Source organism: Panulirus ornatus, chromosome 22 (genome assembly GCF_036320965.1).
Source record: "Panulirus ornatus isolate Po-2019 chromosome 22, ASM3632096v1, whole genome shotgun sequence".
Lineage (NCBI taxonomy): Eukaryota > Metazoa > Arthropoda > Malacostraca > Decapoda > Palinuridae > Panulirus > Panulirus ornatus.
In genome coordinates this window covers 1,283,277-1,304,784 of record NC_092245.1, presented here as the reverse complement: position 1 = coordinate 1,304,784, position 21,508 = coordinate 1,283,277, and positions in this window count along the sequence as shown.

The window sequence follows — 21,508 nt, the reverse complement described above, 5'->3', positions numbered from 1 at the left end:
GGGTGGGGGAGGGGGCGAAAATTCTGGGAGCCTTGAAGAATGTGTGGAAGTCGAGAACATTATCTCGGAAAGCAAAAATGGGTATGTTTGAAGGAATAGTGGTTCCAAGAATGTTGTATGGTTGCGAGGCGTGGGCTATGGATAGAGTTGTGCGCAGGAGGATGGATGTGCTGGAAATGAGATGTTTAAGGACAATGTGTGGTGTGAGGTAGTTTGATCGAGTAAGTAACGTAAGGGTAAGAGAGATGTGTGGAAATAAAAAGAGCGTGGTTGAGAGAGCAGAAGAGGGTGTTTTGAAATGGTTTGGGCACATGGAGAGAATGAGTGAGGAAAGATTGACCAAGAGGATATATGTGTCGGAGGTGGAGGGAACGAGGAGAAGACGGAGACCAAATTGGAGGTGGAAAGATGGAGTGAAAAAGATTTTGTGTGATCGGGGCCTGAACATGCAGGAGGGTGAAAGGAGGGCAAGGAATAGAGTGAATCGGATCGATGTGGTATACCGGGGTTGACGTGCTGTCAGTGGATTGAATCAAGGCATGTGAAGCGTCTGGGGTAAACCATGGAAAGCTGTGTAGGTATGTATATTTGCGTGTGTGGACGTATGTATATACATGTGTATGAGGGTGGGTTGGGCCATTTCTTTCGTCTGTTTCCTTGCGCTACCTCGCAAACGCGGGAGACAGCGACAAAAATATATATATATATATATATATATATATATATATATATATATATATATATATATATATATATATATATATATATATATATATATATATATATATATATGTGGGCAGATTAGGAAGGGTAGTGAGTGGTGGGATGAAGAAGTAAGATTATTAGTGAAAGAGAAGAGAAAGGCATTTGGACGTTTTTTGTAGGGAAATAATGCAAATGACTTGGGTATGTATAAAAGAAAGAGGCACGAGACCAAGAGAAAGGTGCAAGAGGTGAAAATGAGGTCATATGAGAGTTGGGGTGAGAGAGTATCATTAGATATTAGAGAGAATGAAAGAATGTTTTGGAAGGAGGTAAATAAAGTGCGTAAAACAAGGGAATAAATAGGAACGTCAGTGAAAGAGGCTAATGGGGAGGTGATAACAAGTAGTGGTGATGTGAGAAGGCTATGGAGTGAGTATTTTGAGGGTTTGTTGAATGTGTTTGATGATAGAGTGGCAGATATAGGGTGTTTTGGTCGAGGTGGTGTGCAAAGTGAGAGGGTTAGGGAAAATGACTTGGTAAACAGAGAAGAGGATATAAACGGGAGGGTATTGATTGAGACGGTGAAGGCATGTACAGAGCATCAGACTGGGGAAGAGCAGTGTGTTTTCGGAAGTGGTAGAGGATGTGTGGATCAGATGTTTGCTTTGAAGAATGTATACGAGAAATACTTAGAAAAGCAAATGGATTTGTATGTAGCTTTTATGGATCTGGAGAAGGCATATGATAGAGATGATAGAGATGCTCTGAGGAAGGTATTAAGAATATATGGTGTGGGAGGCAAGTTGTTACAAGCAGTGAAAAGTTTTTATCGAGCATGTAAGACATGTGTTCGTGTAGGAATAGAGGAAAGTGATTGGTTCTCGTGAACGTTGGTTTGCGCCTGGGTGCGTGATGTCTCCATGGTTGTTTAATTTGCTTATGGATGGGGTTGTTAGGGATGTGAATGCAAGAGTTTTGGAAAGAGGGGCAAGTATGCAGTCTGTTGTGGATGAGAGAACCTGGGAAGTGAGTCAGTTGTTCGCTGATGATACATCGCTGGTTGCTGATTCGTGTGGTAAAGTGTGTGAAAGAAGAAAGCTAAGAGTAAATGTGAATAAGAGCGAGTTATTAGGTACAGAAGGGTTGAGGGACAAGTCAATTGGGAGGTAAGTTTGAATGGAGAAGAACTGGAGGAAGTGAAGTGTTTTAGATATCTGGGAGTGCATGGAAGCGGAAGTGGATCATACGGTGCTGGAGGGGGGAAAGTTCTGGGAGCGTTGAGGAGTGTGGGGAAGTCGAGAATGTTATCTTGGAAATCAAAAATGAGTATGTTTGAAGGAATAGTGGTTCCAACAATGTTAAATGGGTGCGAGACGTGGGCTATGGATAGAGTTGTGCGGAGGAGGGTGGATGTGCTGGAAATGAGATGTTTGAGGACAATATGCGGTGTGAGGTGGTTTGATCGAGTAAGTAACGTAAGGGTAAGAGAGATGTGTGGAAATAAAAAAGAGTATGGTTGAGAGAGCAGAAGAGGGTGTTTTGAAATGGTTTGGTTACATGGAGAGAATAAGTGAGAAAAGATTGACAAAGAGGATATATGTGTCAGAGGTGGAGGGAACGAGGAGAAAAGGGAGACCAAATAGGAGGTGGAAAGATGGAGTGAAAAAGATTTTGAGTGATCGGGGCCTGAACATGAAGGAGGGTGAATGGCGTGCAAGGAATAGAGTGAATTGGAACGATGTGGTATACCGGCGTCGACGTGCTATCAATGGATTGAACCAGGGCATGTGAAGCGTCTGGGGTAAACCATGGAAAGTTCTGGGGTGCCTGGATGTGGAAAGGGAGCTGTGGTTTCGGTGAATGATTACATGACAGCTTTTCCTGGCGCTACCTCACACCATCCAAACCTGCTGCCCTGCCGGCATTCATCTTCCGCAAAGCTTTTAGTACCTCTTCTCTGTTTACCAAATCCTTTTCCCTAACCCTCTCACTTAAACAGCACCTCGACCAAAACACACTATATCTGGCACTCTGTCATCAAACACATTGAACAAACCTCCAAAGTACTCACTTCATCTCCTTCTCACATCACCACTGCTTGTTATCACCTCCCCATATATATATATATATATATATATATATATATATATATATATATATATATATATATATATATATATATATATATATATATATATATATATATATATTTTTTTTTTTTTTTTTATACTTTGTCGCCGTCTCCCGCGTTTGCGAGGTAGCGCAAGGAAACAGACGAAAGAAATGGCCCAACCCCCCCCCCCCCATACACATGTACATACACACGTCCACACACGCAAATATACATACCTACACAGCTTTCCATGGTTTACCCCAGACGCTTCACATGCCTTGCTTCAATCCACTGACAGCACGTCAACCCCTGTATACCACATGACTCCAATTCACTCTATTTCTTGCCCTCCTTTCACCCTCCTGCATGTTCAGGCCCCGATCACACAAAATCTTTTTCACTCCATCTTTCCACCTCCAATTTGGTCTCCCTCTTCTCCTCGTTCCCTCCACCTCCGACACATATATCCTCTTGGTCAATCTCTCCTCACTCATTCTCTCCATGTGCCCAAACCATTTCAAAACACCCTCTTCTGCTCTCTCAACCACGCTCTTTTTATTTCCACACATCTCTCTTAACCTTACGTTACTTACTCGATCAAACCACCTCACACCACACATTGTCCTCAAACATCTCATTTCCAGCACATCCATCCTCCTGCGCACATCTCTATCCATAGCCCACGCCTCGCAACCATACAACATTGTTGGAACCACTATTCCCTCAAACATACCCATTTTTGCTTTCCGAGATAGTGTTCTCGACTTCCACACATTTTTCAAGGCTCCCAAAATTTTCGCCCCCTCCCCCACCCTATGATCCACTTCCGCTTCCATGGTTCCATCCGCTGACAGATCCACTCCCAGATATCTAAAACACTTCACTTCCTCCAGTTTTTCTCCATTCAAACTCACCTCCCAATTGACTTGACCCTCAACCCTACTGTACCTAATAACCTTGCTCTTATTCACATTTACTCTCAACTTTCTTCTTCCACACACTTTACCAAACTCAGTCACCAGCTTCTGCAGTTTCTCACATGAATCAGCCACCAGCGCTGTATCATCAGCGAACAACAACTGACTCACTTCCCAAGCTCTCTCATCCCCAACAGACTTCATACTTGCCCCTCTTTCCAGAACTCTTGCATTTACCTCCCTAACAACCCCATCCATAAACAAATTAAACAACCATGGAGACATCACACACCCCTGCCGCAAACCTACATTCACTGAGAACCAATCACTTTCCTCTCTTCCTACACGTACACATGCCTTACATCCTCGATAAAAACTTTTCACTGCTTCTAACAACTTTCCTCCCACACCATATATTCTTAATACCTTCCACAGAGCATCTCTATCAACTCTATCATATGCCTTCTCCAGATCCATAAATGCTACATACAAATCCATTTGCTTTTCTAAGTATTTCTCACATACATTCTTCAAAGCAAACACCTGATCCACACATCCTCTACCACTTCTGAAACCACACTGCTCTTCCCCAATCTGATGCTCTGTACCTGCCTTCACCCTCTCAATCAATACCCTCCCATATAATTTACCAGGAATACTCAACAAACTTATACCTCTGTAATTTGAGCACTCACTCTTATCCCCTTTGCCTTTGTACAATGGCACTATGCACGCATTCCGCCAATCCTCAGGCACCTCACCATGAGTCATACATACATTAAATAACCTTACCAACCAGTCAACAATACAGTCACCCCCTTTCTTAATAAATTCCACTGCAATACCATCCAAACCTGCTGCCTTGCCGGCTTTCATCTTCCGCAAAGCTTTTCACTACCTCTTCTCTGTTTACCAAATCATTTTCCCCAACCCTCTCACTTTGCACACCACCTCGACCAAAACACCCTATATCTGCCACTCTGTCATCAGACACATTCAACAAACCTTCAAAATACTCATTCCATCTCCTCTCACATCACCACTACTTGTTATCACCTCCCCACTTTACGCCCTTCACTGAAGTTCCCATTTGCTCCCTTGTCTTACGCACCTTATTTACCTCCTTCCAGAACATCTTTTTATTCTCCCTAAAATTTAATGATACTCTCTCACCCAACTCTCATTTGCCCTTTTTTTCACCTCATGCACCTTTCTCTTGACCTCCTGTCTCTTTCTTTTATACATCTCCCACTCAATTGCATTTTTTCCCTGCAAAAACCGTCCAAATGCCTCTCTCTTCTCTTTCACTAATACTCTTACTTCTTCATCCCACCACTCACTACCCTTTCTAATCAACCCACCTCCCACTCTTCTCATGCCACAAGCATCTTTTGCGCAATCCATCACTGATTCCCTAAATACATCCCATTCCTCCCCCACTCCCCTTACTTCCATTGTTCTCACCTTTTTCCATTCTGTACTCAGTCTCTCCTGGTACTTCCTCACACAGGTCTCCTTCTCAAGCTCACTTACTCTCACCACCCTCTTCACCCCAACATTCACTCTTCTTTTCTGAAAACCCATACAAATCTTCACCTTAGCCTCCACAAGATAATGATCAGACATCCCTCCAGTTGCACCTCTCAGCACATTAACATCCAAAAGTCTCTCTTTCGCACGCCTGTCAATTAACACGTAATCCAATAATGCTCTCTGGCCATCTCTCCTACTTACATAAGTATACTTATAATATCTCGCTTTTTAAACCAGGTATTCCCAATCATCAGTCCTTTTTCAGCACATAAATCTACAAGCTCTTCACCATTTCCAATTACACCACTGAACACCCCATGTATACCAATTATTCCCTCAACTGCCACATTACTCACCTTTGCATTCAAATCACCCATCACTATAACCCGGTCTCGTGCATCAAAACCACTAACACACTCATTCAGCTGCTCCCAAAACACTTGCCTCTCTTGATCTTTCTTCTCATGCCCAGGTGCATATGCACCAATAATCACCCACCTCTCTCCATCAACTTTCAGTTTTACCAATATTAATCGAGAATTTACTTTCTTACACTCTATCACATACTCCCACAACTCCTGTTTCAGGAGTATTGCTACTCCCTCCCTTGCTCTTGTCCTCTCACTAACCCCTGACTTTACTCCCCAGACATTCCCAAACCACTCTTCCCCTTTACCCTTGAGTGTGTTTTGAAATGGTTTGGGCACATGGAGAGAATGAGTGAGGAAAGATTGACCAAGAGGATATATGTGTTGGAGGTGGAGGGAACGAGGAGAAGAGGGAGACCAAATTGGAGGTGGAAAGATGGAGTGAAAAAGATTTTGTGTGATCGGGGCCTGAACATGCAGGAGGGTGAAAGGAGGGCAAGGAATAGAGTGAATTGGAGTGATGTGGTATACCGGGGTTGACGTGCTGTCAGTGGATTGAATCAAGGCATGTGAAGCGTCTGGGGTAAACCATGGAAAGTTGTGTAGGTATGTATATTTGCGTGTGTGGACGTATGTATATACATGTGTATGGGGGTGGGTTGGGCCATTTCTTTCGTCTGTTTCTTTGCGCTACCTCGCAAACGCGGGAGACAGCGACAAAGAAAAAAAAAAAAATTCTTCAAAGTAAACACCTGATCCACACATCCTCTACCACTTCTGAAACCACACTGCTCTTCCCCAATCTGATGCTCTGTACATGCCTTCACCCTCTCAATCAATACCCTCCCATATAATTTACCAGGAATACTCAACAAACTTATACCTCTGTAATTTGAGCACTCACTCTTATCCCCTTTGCCTTTGTACATGGCACTATGCACGCATTCCGCCAATCCTCAGGCACCTCACCATGTGTCATACATACATTAAATAACCTTACCAACCAGTCAACAATACAGTCATCCCCTTTTTTAATAAATTCCACTGCAATACCATCCAAACCTGCTGCCTTGCCGGCTTTCATCTTCCGCAAAGCTTTTACTACCTCTTCTCTGTTTACCAAATCATTTTCCCTAACCCTCTCACTTTGCACACCACCTCGACCAAAACACCCTATATCTGCCACTCTATCATCAAACACATTCAACAAACCTTCAAAATACTCACTCCATCTCCTTCTCACATCACCACTACTTGTTATCACCTCCCCATTTGCGCCCTTCACTGAAGTTCCCATTTGCTCCCATTGTCTTACGCACTTTATTTACCTCCTTCCAGAACATCTTTTTATTCTCCCTAAAATTTAATGATACTCTCTCACCCCAACTCTCATTTGCCCTTTTTTTCACCTCTTGCACCTTTCTTTCTTTTAAACTATTCGCCATTTCCTGCGTCAGCGAGGTAGCGTTAGGAACAGAGGACTGGGCCTTTTTTGGAATATCCTCACCTGGCCCCCCTCTGTTCCTTCTTTTGGAAAATAAAAAAAAAAACGAGAGGGGAGGATTTCCAGCCCCCCGCTCCCTACCCTTTTAGTCGCCTTCTACGACACGCAGGGAATACGTGGGAAGTATTCTTAATCCCCTATCCCCAGGGATAGGGGATTATATAGGGATATATATATATATATATATATATATATATATATATATATATATATATATATATATACATATATATATCCCTCTATATATATATATATATATATATATATATATATATATATATATATATATATATATATATATATATATATATATATATATATATATATATATATATATATATATATATATATATATATGGATATATATATATATATATATATATATATATATATATATATATATATATATATATATATATATATATATATATATATATATATATATATATATATATATATATATAGAGGGATATATATATATATATATATATATATATATATATATATATATATATATATATATATAGCTGGCATTTGTAATACACCGAAACCACAGCTCCCTATCCACATCCAGGCCCATAGACCTTTCCATGGTTTACCCCAGACGCTTTACATAACCTGGTTCAGTCCATTGATAGCTCGTCGACCCAGGTATACCACATCGTTCCAATTCACTCTATTCATTGCACGCCTTAACCCGATCGCTCAAAATCCTTCCATCCTTCGTCCTCCCATCCGGTGTCCCGCATCTCCTGGTTCCCTTCACATCTGATACATATATCCTGTCTGTCAATCTTTCCTCACTCATTCCTTCCACATATCCAAACCATTTTAACACACACTTTTCTGCTCTCTCAACAACTCTATTTCTATTTCTACACATCTCTCTAACCCTTTCATAACTTACTCGATTAAACCACCTCACACCGCATATTGTCCCCAAACATCTCATTTCCAACACATCCACCCCCTTCCGTACAACCCTATCTATAGCCCATATAACATTTTTGGAAGTACTATTCCTTCAAACTTACCCATTTTTGCTCTCCGAGCTAACGTTCTCTCCTTTCACATATTTTTCATCGCTCCCAGAACCTTCGCCCCCTCCACCACCCTGTGACTCACTTCCGCTTCCATGGTTACATCCGCTGCTAAGTCACTTCTAAATATCTAAAACACTTCACTTCCTCCAATTTTTCTCCATTCAAACTTACATCCCAATTAACTTGTCCTTCGACCCTACTGTACCTAATAATCTTGCTCTTATTCACATTTACTTTCAACTTTCTCCTTTCACACACTTCTTCAAACTCAGTCACCAACCTCTGCAGTTTCTCAGCCGAATCACCCACTACTGCTGTGTCATCGGCGAACAACAAATGACTCACTTCCCAAGCCCTCTCATGCACAACAGACTGCATACTTTTCCCTCTCTCCAAAACTCTTGCATTTACCTCCCCAACCACCTCATCCATAAACAAATTAAATAACCATGGGGACATCACACATCCCTGCCGGAAACCGACATCATTGGGAAGCAATCACTCTCCTCTCTTCCTACTCGTACACATATCTTACATCAACCCTATCATATGCCTTCTCCAGATCCATAAATGCTGCATATAAATCCATTTGTTTTTCTAAGTATTTCTCACATACATTCTTCAAAGCAACCACCTGATCTACACATCCTCTACCGCTTCTGAAACCACACTGCTCTTCCCCAGTCTGATGCTCTGTACATGTCTTCACCCTCTCAATCAATACTCTCCCATATAATTTCCCAGGAATACTCAACAAACTTATGCCTGTGTAGTTTGAACACTCATCTTTATCCCCTTTGCCTTTGTACCATGGCACTATGCATGCATTCCGCCAATCCTCAGGCACTTCACCACGATGCATACGTACATTAACTATCCTTACCAACTAGTCAACAACAAAGTCACCCCGTTTTTTAAAAAATTCCACTGCAATACCATCCAAACCCGCTGCCTTGCCGGATATCATCTTCAGCAAAGCTTTCACTTCTTCTGCTTACCAAACCAAACTTCGCACACCACCCTGACTGAAACACGTGTATCTGCTACTCTACCATCAAACATTTAACAAACCTTTAAAGTACAGACAGGAAAGTGGAAAATCAGATCCCACTCCTGGATGTTAGTACTGCTGCCTCACATGGTAAGCTCAAGTACACAGATACATAGAAAGCCTACAGATACAGGCTGTTACCTCGGTGGAGAAAGTGAGTGTCGTGAAAGACACGAGTGTTGTCATCGCTTATATTCACAAAACTCTGAGAAATTGTTCCTTTTGGTCTCTTCTTCACCAAGAGTTAAACAGGGTAAAACCAATCCTAAAAGCAATGCCTGTATGGACAGTGAGATCAATGGACAAATGAAGTAGTGCTTATATACCTTTCCCAGGAATAACACAGTAAGACTATACATAAATGTATCAAAAGTATATCTTATTATGAGAAAGACGAGAAAGTGCTTTAAGACACTGTAAAACAAAATTGCCGACCTACCTCTTAATCCAGATGACAAGATCAATTTGAATATTATTATCGAAATCCGAGGATATCATCTCTGTTCATGACTGACACCTTGATGAGGACCCTGCAATATTAGAAAAGAAATTGTTGTTTGTGTGCTCAAGAGTAATACCGGAGATTATGCGCTCCGTTCTAATGATAGATACATTAGTCACACAACAAAAACATTGTCACGAATAATGACATCCCATTCATTAGAAGGAAAGTTTAGATGACAATTTCGGGAACAACACCAACAAGCTTTAACTAGGGACCAAAGATAATATAGTAATTTTGGCGAGATCTGAGAATAGAAAAAATTCCAAATAATCCAGGCAGTTATATTTGTGATAACGACTCCTCACTCAGTCGTCAAACTAGTTTAAGAAGTACTCTTCCTCTGACCACCAACTGCAACAAGACAGATCAACAGTAACGTGCAGGGAAATCATAGTATACAGCCGGAGAGGAGATGGTGAGGATCTGGCATCAGCAAACCGCCCCTACCCACTCCCACCTTTGACCTGTCGGGTGGAAGGGTGTCGACAGTAGTTCCCGAGTAGATCTGGGTAAGAAGGATGATGTGTGTTTGGTTCAATGTCAAAAATCATTCTTAGTGTCGACGTGGCTACTCTGCGGTCTGCAATCTTGCACTGCAAATTTTGAAGCCTTCGCTGTCCTTTAAATCAATTGATAATGGATTGAGAGATCCGAGATGCTGTGTAATCTGAACATTATTGAACTCTGCATTGTATCAACTGTACATAAACATAAAGTTAGAGAACATAGATGTGGTATTCCATTATCGCCAGAAAGGAAGAAGAATGATGAAAAAAGTTGAAAGACTGCATAAGAAAATAATAATCAACAAAAATGCTGTCTTATTCAATAGACCATGAAACACACCTTGCTCCCTTAGACTTGGGCGTAGTAATTTCTGGCGACCTAAAGCCAAGTATGTACTTCGTCCCTAGCTTTGATACTGTATACAGACTAATATTGTATGCAGACTAAAATTGTTTGCAGACTATATAGATAGAATGGACACGTACAGAGATGAGCTACCAAGGTGATTCCCTTGAGAGAGAAACAAATCCTGTGAGAGTCGACTAAACCAGGTAAATCTATTTAGCTTAGAAAAATGAAGGTTAAGAGGTATTCTGATACAGATATCCAAATCATCAAAGGCTTTGATAATCTCTATGTGTGAAACTTGCTAAGGCTAGAATCGTCTGATTTCACTCGTATTAATGGATACTAAATATTGGGCAAAAGTTTTACCTCGAATGAGACGAGACACTATTAAATAGGATTGTGCATAGGTGGCATGAGTAATTAATCAGTGGGGTTCAAAGCAGTGCCATAGATACGTTTAAGAACAGTCTTGATGAATGTTTCGGTTCAAATCTATGACTGGCATTATTTGCATCTCCTTAGTTGCATGAAAAGTTTACAGTATCTTTATTTGGAAAAAATCTGTATGTCTTTCTATTCTTACCACACAAATCTATGAATCTCAGATCTCTCCCAATATCACAACTAGTCTCGTTAGTATCCATGTCCGTTGCTGTTCAGATGATTTCTGTGTTATCATACAACTTTGTAAACTCCTGCGTGCTGTTCATCTTCACATTTCATCATGCAATTCATTCCATTCATCCACTGCTCTTATATTGTAATAGTCCTTGTTGATATCTTTTCTAACTAGTTTCAAGTTTAATTTAGTTGTCTAGCCTGTAGTTGTCCTATCCTTAATGTACTTGTGTGGAAGTGTTGATGCGCAAGGGTATATATGACGGAATAAAGATCGTATGAGTTCAAAAGGGAGGACTTCCATTTAGGAGTAGAATCTATTCTTTGAGGAAACGAAGGATGATGCATGTGATGGAGTCGCTGGAGATGACATATAATCATAGCCCACAATAGGGACCTTGTTTGGGGACTGTCCCTATCCCATCTACTTCAGGGAACTACTGAGATCGGAGGCGGTTTTCGATGATTCTCAAAAAATTTCCTACAGCTCATTATGGATTTTAGTGAGAAATATTCAACACATGTGGATAAGGAGAAATTCGGGAGACAAGGAGCGCTCTTCATGCTTGGTTGAGTCTATCAAAATATATGAAGATTATTAACTATTACGACTGAGATCTTGAGGCGCATGATTCTTTTTCTCTCTCGCGTTCTGTGGGATTCCTGTCAGAAAAGTGCTATTGAGGCGGGAACACAGAAGAGTGGGTAGGCCATGGAAGCAAGATTTGATATGTGTGGCACATGTCATGGAGGACATACCATTGCATTCCTCGCGCTGAAATATATTGCGAGTAGGTGACTGTATCCTTTCACCTGTCCCCGTAAAACATACACGTCTGACAGACGTCTGCTTACTTTCTGTATCCTTCTCCCATCTCACAGCCACTCACCCACACCTTATTTATCGAAGTCATGTGATTAACCAGAACGGAGCCACTTCACTCTTCGCTTTTCCACCTGCGTAATCCTCTGAGGATGTTTATCAGAACGACGAAAACTGAGCCATATTTCATCTGGGCCAGGCACCAGCTGTGTGTTGTCCGACTCATAGATTATGCAGATGCCGGTAACTTGACGTTCACCCAGCTATCATATTAATGAAGGCGACGCCCAGGTTCCCAATACCTGAGAATTCACTCGCCTCACTCGCCTTGCTTTCTCTGGGGTGCATGGCGTCTTCTTGGAAATACGTACAGTTTTACACACTGATTTTCTCTTCAGTGTAGACGGAATTGCCCACATATCAGTGTACTAAAGAGTTAATTCCAATGTAGGTTGAAATATATGGAAGTCGGCATTGTCAGGAAATATCAAAGTCTCTATGTGCGCTTCTGTGGGGAAACATATTGTTCTTCTATAGGATGCTTGATGCTGTGGGTAAAGCGGAAAAGCAAGCAAGATACTTGAGTTCTGTTTAAGATAGAAACATTTTACGTCTTCTAAAATGAAGCTTATGATTATTTACAAGTTACCAAACTCGATATATCTTATAAGTTCATCTGCGTACAGTAAAGGATTGAAATACACGTGAAATCTCTTATACACTACATTTCAATTTCTAAAGGAGAAAACAGAAGAAGGAGTCAAGCGAAAAGTGCTCATCCTTCTCAAAGGCTTAGATTATGGTGTCTGATGTGTTTGGATGTAACCAAGATGAGAAGAAAGGAGAGATAGGTAGTATGTTTGAGGAAAGAAACCTGGATGTTTGGCTGTAAGCGAAATGAAGCTCAATGGTAAAGGTGAGGAATGGTTTGGAAAAGTCTTGGGAGTAAAGTCAGGAGTTGATGAGACGACAAGAGTTAAGGAAGGAGTAGCACTGCTCCTAAAGCAGGAGTTGCGGGAGTTTGTGATAAAGTGGAAGAAATTCTAGATTGATGTGGGTAGAACTGAAACTGGAGGGAGAAAGATGAGTAATTATTGGTACCTATGCACCTGGTCATGAGAAGGAAGATCTTGATAGGCAATTGATTTAGGAGCAGCTGAGTGAGTGTGTTAGCAGTTTTCGTGCATGAGACCGGGTATTAGTGATGGATGATTTGAATGCGAAAGTGAGTAATGTGGAAGTTGAGGGGATAATTGGTATACATAGGGTATTCATTGTTGTGAGTGGAAATGGTGAAGAACTTGTGGATTTGTGTGCTGAAAAAACACTGGTCATCGGGAATACCTGGTCTGAAGAAAGATATATACATAAGTATACGTGTGTGAAGAAGAGAGATGGTCAAAGATCATTATTAGATTGCGTGTTAATTGACAAGCGTGTAAAAGAGACTTTTGGATGTTAGTGTGCTGAGGGGCAGCTGGTGGGATGTCTGATCACAATCTTCTGGAGGCGACGGTGAGGATTTGTATAGATTATCAAAAAAGAAGATAGAATATCGGGGAGAGAGAGTGGTGAGAGTAAGTGAATTGGGAAAGGGGACTTATTTGAGAAAGCACACGGAGAGATTGAATGTAAAACGGTAAAAGGTGAGAGCAAATGGCGTGAGGGAAGTGGGTGAGGAATGGGATGTATTTAGGGAAGCAGTGATGGCATATGCAAGATATGCATGTGGCATGAGAAAAGTGGGAAGTGAGCAGATTAGAAAGGGTAGCGAGTGGTGGGATGAAGAAGTAAAGTTGTTAGTGAAGGAGAAAAGAGAGGCGTTTGGACGATACTTACAAGGAAGGAGTGAAAATGACCAGGATATAGGATATGTTTAACAGAAAGCGACAGGAGGCCAAGAGGAAGGTGCAAGAGATGAAAAGGAGGGCAAATGAGAGTTGGGTTGAGAAGCTATCTTTAAAGTTTAGGGAGAATAAAAAGATGTTTTGGAAGGAGATAAATAACATGCGTAAGACACGAGAGCAAATAGAAAGATAGGTGAAGGGGGCAAAGTGGGAAGTGATAACAGGAAGTAATGAAGTGAGGAGATGAAGCGAGTGTCTTGAAGGTTTCTTGAATGAATGATTTTGATGATACAGTGGCAGATATAGGGTGTTTTGTTCGAGGTTGTGTGGGAAGTGACAGAATCAAGGAGAGTGGTTTGGTGAAGAAACAAAAGCTGGTGAAAGGCTTGCTTAAGATGAACTCCGGCAAGGCAGCGAGTTTGGATGGTATTACACTTTAATCTATTTAGAAAGGGGGTAACTGTGTTGTTGATTGGCTTGTGAGAAGATTCAGTGTATGTATGGATCATGGGAAAGTGCTTGAGGATTGGCTGAATGCACGTACAGTGCCTTTGTACTAAGGCAAAGGGGATAAATTTGAGGGTTCAAACTACAGAGGCATATGTTTGTTGAGTATTCCTGGGATATTGTATGGGAGAGTATTGATTGAGAGGATGAAGGCATATACAAAGCTTCAGATTGGGCAGGAGCAGGGTGGATTCAGAAGTGGATGTGTGGATCAGGTGTTTGCTTTGAAGAAAGTATGTGAGAGATACTTAGAGAAATAGATGGATTTGCATGTGGCAATTATGGATATGAAGAGGACATATGTTGGTGGATAGTGATGCTCTGTAGAAGGTCTCAAGAGTCTACGGAGTGGGAGATAAGCTGCTAGAAAAAGCGCGATTTTATCAAGGATGTAATGAATGTATACGAGTAGGAAGAGAGGAGAGTGATTGGTTCCCAGTGAGGGTTGATCTGTGGCAGGGGTGTGTGATGCCCTCATGGTTGTTTAATTTCTTATGAATTGGATGGTTAGGGGGGTAAATGCAAATGCTTTGGAGAGAGGGGTGACTATACAATCTGTTTGGGATGAGAGGGCCTGGGAAATGAGTCAGTTATTTTCTGATGGTACAGCACAGGTGGCTGATCCACTTAAGAAACTGCAGAAGTTGGTGATCGAGTTTGGAAAAGTGTGTGAAAGGAGAAAGGTGAGAGCAAATGTGAATATGAGCAACATTATTAGCTTCAGCAGGGTTGAGGGAGAAGTTAGTTGGAATGTGAGTTTGAATGGGGAAAAATGGAGGAAGTGAGTCATATGATGGGGGAGGGGGCGGAATTTTTGGGAGGGATGAAGAATGTATGGAAAGAGAGAACGTTATCTAGGAGTGCGAAGATGGGTATATTTGAAGGAATAGTAGTTGCAACAATATTATGTGGTTTGGAAGTATTTGCTATAGATATGGTTGCACAGCGTAGGGTGAATGTGTTGGAAATGAGATATTTGAGGACAATATGTGGTGTGAGATGGTTTAATCTAGTAATTAATGAAAGGGTAAGAGAGGTGTGTGGAAATAAAAAGCGTGTGGTTGCGAGAGCAGAAAGTGTGTTGAAACGGTTTCGACATATGGGGAGTATGAGCGCTAAAAGGTTGACAAAGAGGATATAAGAGTCGTAGGTGGCGAGAACAAGGAGAAGCAAGAGACCTAATTAGAGGTGGAAGGATGGAGTGAAAACGATTTTGAGCGATCGGGGCGTGAACATACAGGACGGTGAGACGCGTGGAAGGAACAGAGTGAATTGGAACGATGTGGTATACCATAGTCGAAGTACTGTCATTGGACTGAACCAGGGCATGTGAGGCGTCTGGGGTAAATCAAGGAAAGATCTGTGGGGTCTGAATTTGCATACAGAGCTACTGTTTTGTTGCATTACACATGACAACTAGATGTATACATACCTATACATCTCAATGCACACGTATATATATACACACACACACAGACATATACATATATACACATGTACATAATTCATACTGTCTGCCTTTATTTATTCCCATCGCCACCTCACCACACATGGAATAACAACCCCTTCCCCCCTCATGTGTGCGAGGTAGCGCTAGGAAAAGACAACATAGGCCCCATTCGTTCACACTCATTCTCTAGCTGTCATGTAAGAATGCACCGAAACCACAGCTCCCTTTCCATATCCAGGCCCCACAGAACTTTCCACGGTTTACCCAGACGCTTCAGATGCCCTGGTTCAATCCATTGACAGCACGTCGACCCCGGTATAACACATCGTTCCTATTCACTCTATTCCTTGCACGCCTTTCACCCTCCTGCATGTTCAGGCCCCGATCACTCAAAATCCTTTTCACTCCATCTTTCCACCTCCAATTTGGTCTCCCACTTCTCCTCGTTCCCTCCACCTCTGACACATATATCCTCTTGGTCAATCTTTCCCCACTCATTCTCTCCATGTGACCAAACAATTTCAAAACACCCTCTTCTGCTCTCTCAACCATACTCTTTTTATTTCCACACATCTCTCTTACCCTTACATTACTTACTCGATCAAACCACCTCTCACTACATACTGTCCTAAAACATCTCATTTCCAGCACATCCACCCTCCTGCGCACAACCCTATCCATAGCCCACGCCTCGCAACCATACAACATTGTTGGAACCCCTATTCCTTCAAACATACCCATTTTTGCATTCCGAGATAATGTTCTCGACTTCCAAACATTCTTTAAGGCTCCCAAAATTTTAACCCCCTCCCCCACCCTATGATTCACTTCCGCTTCCATGGTTCCATCCGCTGCCAGACCCACTCCCAGATATCTAAAACACTTTACTTCCTCTAGTTTTTATCCATTCAAACTTACCTCCCAATTGACTTGACCCTCAACCCTACTGTACCTAATAACCTCGCTCTTATTCACATTTACTCTTAACTTTCTTCTTTCACACACTTTACCAAACTCAGTCACCAGCTTCTGCAGTTTCTCACATGAATCAGCCACCAGCGCTGTATCATCAGCGAACAACAACTGGCTCACTTCCCAAGCTCTCTCATCCCCAACAGACTGCATACTTGCCCCTCTTTCCAAAACTCTTGCATTCCCCTCCCTAACAACCCCATCCATAAACAAATTAAACTGCATTCCCCTCCCTAACAACCCCATCCATAAACAAATTAAACAACCATGGAGACATCACACACCCCTGCCGCATACCTACATTCACTGAGAACCAATCACTTTCCTCTCTTCCTACACGTACACATGCCTTACATCCTCGATAAAAACTTGTCACTACTTCTAAGGAATTGCCTCCTACACATATATTCTTAATACCTTCCATAGAGCATCTCTATCAACTTTATCATATGCCTTCTCCAGATCCATAAACGCTACATACAAATCCATTTCCTTTTCTAAGTATTTCTCACATACATTCTTCAAAGCAAACACCTGATCCACACATCCTCTACCACTTCTGAAAGCACACTGCGCTTCCCCAATCTGATGCTCTGTACATGCCTTCACCCTCTCAATTAATACCCTCCCATATAATTTACCAGAAATACTCAACAAACTTATACCTCTGTAATTTGACCACTCACTCTTTTCCCCTTTGCCTTTGTACAATGGCACTATGCAAGCATTCCGCCAATCCTCAGGCACCTCACCATGAATCATAAATACATTAAATAACCTTACCAACCAGTCAACAATACAGTCACCCCCATTTTTAATAAATTCCACTGCAATGCCATCCAAACCTGCTGCCTTGCCGGCTTTCATCTTCCGTAAAGCTTTTACTACCTCTTCTCTGTTTACCAAATCATTTACCCTAACCCTCTCACTTTGCACACCACCTCGACCAAAGCACCCTATATCTGCCACTCTATCATCAAACACATTCAACAAACCTTCAAAATACTCACTCCATCTCCTTCTCACATCACCACTACTTGCTATCACCTCCCCATTAGCCCCTTCACTGAATTCCCATTTGCTCCCCTGTCTTACGCACTTTATCTACCTCCTTCCAAAACATGTTTTTATTCTCCCAAAAATTTAATGATACTCTCTCACCCCAACTCTCATTTGTCCTCTTTTTCACCTCTTTCTTTTATACATCTCCCAATCATTTACAATATTTCTCTGCAAAAATCGTCCAAATGCCTCTCTCTTCTCTTTCACTAATAATCTTACTTCTTCATCCCACCACTCGCTACCCTTTCTAATCAACCCACCTCCCACGCTTCTCATGCCACAAGCACCTTCTGCGCAAGCCATCACTGCTTCCTTAAATACATCCCATTCTTCTCCTACCCCCCTTACCTCCTTTGTTCTGACCTTTTTCCATTCTGTACTCCGTCTCTCCTGGTACTTCCTCACACAAGTCTCCTTCCCAAGCTCACCACTCTCTTCACCACAACATTCTCTCTTCTTTTCTGAAAACCTCTACAAATCTTCAACTTCGCCTCCACAAGATAATGATCAGACATCCCTCCAGTTGCACCTCTCAGCACATTAACATACAAAAGTCTCTCTTTCGTGCGCCTATCAATTAACACGTAATCCAATAACGCTCTCTGGCCATCTCTCCTACTTACATACGTATACTTATGTATATCTCGCTTTTTAAACCAGGTATTCCCAATCACCAGTCCTTTTTCAGCACACAAATCCACAAGCTCTTCACTCAATTGAGTATGGTAAAGTGTGTGAAAGAAAAAAGCTGAGAGTAAATGTGAATAAGAGCAAGGTTATTAGGTCCAGTCGGGTTGCGGGACAAGTCAATTGGGAGGTAAGTATGAATGGAGAAAAATTGGAGGAAATGAAGTGTTTTAGATATTTGGGAGTGGATCTGGCAGCAGTTGGAACCATGGAAGCGGAAGTGAATCATAGGTTGGGGGAGGGGGCGAAAGTTCTGGGAGCGTTGAAGAATGTGTGGAAGTCGAGAACATTATCTCGGAAAGCAAAATGGGTATGTTTGAAGGAATAGTGGTTCCAACAGTGTTATATGGTTGCGAGGCGTGGGCTATAGGTAGAGTTGTGTGGAGGAGGGTGGATGTACTGGAAATGAGATGTTGGAGGACAAAATGTGGTGTGAGGTGGTTTGATCGAGTAAGTAATTAAAGGGTAAAAGAGATGTGTGGTAATAAAAAGAGTGTGGTTGAGAGAGCAGAAGAGGGTGTTTTGAAATGGTTTGGTCACATGGAGAGAATGAGTGAGGAAAGATTGACCAAGAGGATATATGTGTCAGAGGTGGAGGGAACGAGGAGAAGTGGGAGACCAAATTGGAGGTGGAAAGATGAAGTGAAAAAGATTTTGAGTGATCGGGGCCTGAACATGCAGGAGGGTGAAAGGCGTGCAAGGAATAGAGTGAATTGGAACGCTGTGGTATACTGAGGTCGACGTGCTGTTAATGGATTGAACCAGGGCATGTGAAGCGTTTGAGATAACCTATGGAAAGTTTTGTGGGGCCTGGATGTGGAAAGAGAGCTGTGGTTTCGGTGCATTATTACATGACAGCTAGAGACTGAGTGTGAAAGAATGTGGGGTGGGTTGTCTTTTCCTTGTGCTACCTCGCGCACATGAGGGGGGAGGGGGTTGTTATTTCGTGTGTGGCGGGGAAAAATAAGTATGAATTATATACATGTCTGTGTGTGTATATATATATATATATTTGCGTTGGGATGCATAGGTATGTATATTTGCGTGTGTGGACGTGTATGTATATACATGTGTATGTGGGTGGGTTGGGCCATTCTTTCGTCTGTTTCATTGTGCTACCTCGCTAACGCGGGAGACAGCGACAAAGCAAAATGAATAGATAGTAGATAAATATATATATATATATATATATATATATATATATATATATATATATATATATATATATTTTTTTTTTTTTTTTTATTTCTTATTATACTTTGTCGCTGTCTCCCGCGTTTGCGAGGTAGCGCAAGGAAACAGACGAAAGAAATAGCCCAACCCCCCACCATACACATGTATATACATACGTCCACACACGCAAATATACATACCTACACAGCTTTCCATGGTTTACCCCAGACGCTTCAACCCCGGTATACCGCATCGCTCCAATTCACTCTATTCCTTGCCCTCCTTTCACCCTCCTGCATGTTCAGGCCCCGATCACACAAAATCTTTTTCACTCCATCTTTCCACCTCCAATTTGGTCTCCCTCTTCTCCTCGTTCCCTCCACCTCCGACACATATATCCTCTTGGTCAATCTTTCCTCACTCATTCTCTCCATGTGCCCAAACCACTTCAAAACACCCTCTTCTGCTCTCTCAACCACGCTCTTTTTATTTCCACACATCTCTCTTACCCTTACGTTACTCACTCGATCAAACCACCTCACACCACACATTGTCCTCAAACATCTCATTTCCAGCACATCCATCCTCCTGCGCACAACTCTATCCATAGCCCACGCCTCGCAACCATACAACATTGTTGGAAACACTATTCCTTCAAACATACCCATTTTTGCTTTCCGAGATAATGTTCTCGACTTCCACACATTTTTCAAGGCTCCCAGAATTTTCGCCCCCTCCCCCACCCTATGATCCACTTCCGCTTCCATGGTTCCATCCGCTGCCAGATCCACTCCCAGATATCTAAAACACTTCACTTCCTCCAGTTTTTCTCCATTCAAACTTACCTCCCAATTGACTTGACCCTCAACCCTACTGTACCTAATAACCTTGCTCTTTTTCACATTTACTCTTAACTTTCTTCTTCCACACACTTTACCAAACTCAGTCACCAGCTTCTGCAGTTTCTCACATGAATCAGCCACCAGCGCTGTATCATCGGCGAACAACAACTGACTCACTTCCCAAGCTCTCTCATCCCCAACAGACTTCATACTTGCCCCTCTTTCCAAAACTCTTGCATTTACCTCCCTAACAACCCCATCCTTAAACAAATTGAACACCCATGGAGACATCACACACCCCTGCCGCAAACCTACATTCACTGAGAACCAATCACTTTCCTCTCTTCCTACATGTACACATGCCTTACATCCTCGATAAAAACTTTTCACTGCTTCTAACAACTTGCCTCCCACACTATATATTCTTAATACCTTCCACAGAGCATCTCTATCAACTCTATCATATGCCTTCTCCAGATCCATAAATGCTACATACAAATCCCTTTGCTTTTCTAAGTATTTCTCACATACATTCTTCAAAGTAAACACCTGATCCACACATCCTCTACCACTTCTGAAACCACACTGCTCTTCCCCAATCTGATGCTCTGTACATGCCTTCACCCTCTCAATCAATACCCTCCCATATAATTTACCAGGAATACTCAACAAACTTATACCTCTGTAATTTGAGCACTCACTCTTATCCCCTTTGCCTTTGTACAATGGCACTATGCACGCATTCCGCCAATCCTCAGGCACCTCACCATGAGTCATACATACATCAAATAACCTTACCAACCAGTCAACAATACAGTCACCCCCTTTTTTAATAAATTCCACTGCAATACCATCCAAACCTGCTGCCTTGCCGGCTTTCATCTTCCGCAAAGCTTTCACTACCTCTTCTCTGTTTACCAAATCATTTTCCCT